Below are 3,140 nucleotides of genomic sequence, written 5' to 3' on the forward strand. Positions count from 1 at the left end.
CCAGAGTGCTAGGATTATAGGCATGAGCCACCGTGCCCGGCCCATTATATATTTTTTTATGTTCATGAAACTGAATATAACTCTGTGCCAAGAGCATGAGAGAACGTTATCTGGTCTAATGCAGTGAGTATTCCCAAGTTTCAAGGCACTGTTTGATGATCGTGCCCGGCCACTCTCCTCTCAGAATCAGCCACGTTTGCACCAGCAGGGAGGTCATCTGCCCCAGGACGTGCCAATCAGCTCCCTTTCTTGGGAATGTGGGATGGGAGTGAGAGACCACAAGTTATCCCCAACATAGGAATGCAACATACAGTATGCTGGGAGCTGCGGGGAGGAGGAAGCAGCAAGCTTATTCCATCCTGTGGACCAGAGAGACGGAAACCAGGCTACAGGGACAATGAGGGTGAGTAGCATCACAAAGAAAAGCAGGGACAAGGAAGAGTGCAAATGGCCTTCCAATTCCCAATTCTAGTCCTTCCTGAGACCTCTTAGCATTCCTGCCCCTGGGTCCTGATATATAGCCCAGGATACTTAAGATTTTCTGTTTTGTCCAAAGTAGCTGACACTGGTTCTGTAACTTGAAATTAAAGAGTCTTAACTAGCCCACCAGGAATAATGCACGCCAAACCGACAAAGCAAGTGACTCTTTGTGTGTGGGGTAAAATACCCATAACATGAAATTTACCATCACAGCCATTTTTAAGTGTACACTTCTGCAGTGCCGAATACAGTCACATTGGTATGCACCATCACCACAATCCGTCTCCAGAACTTCCTACCGTTTTCTTAATCAGGGTGCTTCATGATGCAAAGCTTGAGCACTCATTGCAGTTTCTGAGCATGAGCTGTGGTGGCGCCATACACCAGCCCTCTGAAACGGCTTTGGGGTTCGTTGGTTTTTGTCGTATTTCTAATTGAGTTTATTGTTGGGCGACTTGCTTCTTTCTCATAATATTAGAGTTCAGGGAAAAATCGTGGTTATTTGAGGGTTCCAGTTAAACCTGTATTCATTATAAAAATTGTGGCTGCTGTTTGAGAAACTGTGTTGACAATTACTTTGACTTAATATTCTTTTGCTATACACCAAAAATAGCTGGATCCTCACCCCTGTGATTTCCATTTTGCATTTGAGAAGAGGAGATTTGAGAGAGAGAAAGAGCTGGAAACTTACTTCTCCAAGGTAAGAAGGAGCTTCTCTAAGAGTCACATGGCTCCTGCATCTTAGATAGCATGTTGGTGAAGAATGCCGTCAAGGGCATGCCAGTGTAATTAATGTCCCCCCGACCGCCTGAGCCTCAGTGGCTCACAACAAAGATTTATTTCACACTCATGCCACCTGTTCATCAAGGGTCAGCTCAGCTCTTCTCTCCTATTGTCCTCACTCCAGGACTCAAGACCGTGGAGCAGCCTTCATCTCTGAGTGTTGCCAGTCACGTGGCAGGGGAAAAAGAATGTGGTGAATCATGTGCTGCCAGCTTTTAAAGACACAATCACTTCCATTCATGGTTCACAGATCAAAGCAAGTCCCATGGTTGTTCTTGACCTCAACAAAACGTATGCACTGCTGGGAGGGTGCCACAGGGAGGTACTGCAGTATCTGGCATAGAGTAATAAAACCTTCCATAGCCAGCTTTCCACATCCGAGTCAAATAATGCTACCAAGAGAGACATCGCCTTCATTTCTTTGACAATTAGTTATTGGGCATTTATTATGCACCAGGCACTATTCTGGCCACAGAAGATTCAGCAATGAATCATAGATCCCTGACCCCGTGGCGCTTATATTCTAGTGAGGGACATGAGCACTAAATAAGTAAACAAGTAAATATACAAGATAGTGATAGATTGTAATAAGATAGAGATTAAACTCATACAGCGGGAAAGGGATTATGCGGTTGTGATTAAGAGTACAGGCTCTGAAGTCATGCTGCCTGGGTTCTTAACTACGGTGCCCAGATAAAATACAGGACATCCAGTTAAATGCAAAGTTCAGATAAACAGCGAATAATGTTTCTGTATAAATATTACAATGTACAAAATGTACAAAACATTATTCGTTGTTTATCTAAAATTCAAACTTAAGTGGACAGCCTGTAATTTTTAACTGCTAAATCTGGCAACTCTATTCCTAACCCAGCTCTGCCACTTTCCAGCTCTGTGACCCTGGACAAGTTACACCTTCTTACCCACTCTGTGCCTCAGTCTCCTTATCTATTACATAGGACAATAATAATAATATCTACCTCTTGGGGTTGTGTTAAGGATTAAGGCTGATACACATAAAGTGCTTAGCTTAGTGCCTGGCACATAGTGAGCACTTAGTAAATGACAGCTGGTGTCATTATCCAATAGGAGAGAGAGCAATTATAAAGCAATTAGAAACAACTCAGTATTGCCATCTGAAGAAAGACTCTTACAGGGCATAACAGATAAGATCAAGTTTCGCTTCTTTTTCTACCTTTTTAAGTAATAAATATTTACTGAGTGCCTTCTATTTATATTCATAGAAATTTTATCCTAAGGCCTGAGCAGGTATCAAGGAAGAAAGATGTGTAAGACTATAGCAGACCTGATTTACTGTCTATTCAAAATTTATCCCACTGGTCCCTTCCTCATAGAATGCTAAGTTTGTTCAGAGCAATGATGTGGGCAAATAAATACTTGCTTACCAAGCTTCCCTTGCAGCTAGGGGTGGCCATGTGACATGGTCTGGCCAATGAGATATAAGCATAATGTGCTGAGATTTCTGGAAAGCTTTTGCTTTCCTGATAAAAGGGGACAGCAGGGCTTTCTTCTTTTTTCCTTTAATGTGGATGCAGCCACCATCTTGAAACCTTAGAGGCAAGGCAAGAGAATCACAGTGGTGTCAGTCCCAGCACTGCTGAGCTTCTGAACCAATGCCAGAAGCCACCTACCTCCAGGCTTCTGTAAGGTGAGAAAATTAAACCCCTGTTTGTTTATGCCATTATTAGTCAGGTATGCAGTTGCTGATCACCAGTCTCATTCCTGTTATAAAGATGTAGCACCTTCCCCCAAATAATTTATAGGCAGTCCCTTAATTTTCTGCTCCTTAAAACTGTACTGAAATATATAAAATTTGCATATTTTCAAGTATTTCAAAATAATATACAAAAGTGATA

The sequence above is a fragment of the Propithecus coquereli genome, unplaced genomic scaffold (assembly GCF_000956105.1).
Source record: "Propithecus coquereli isolate 6110/MARCELLA unplaced genomic scaffold, Pcoq_1.0 Scaffold138, whole genome shotgun sequence".
NCBI classification, from domain to species: Eukaryota; Metazoa; Chordata; class Mammalia; order Primates; family Indriidae; genus Propithecus; species Propithecus coquereli.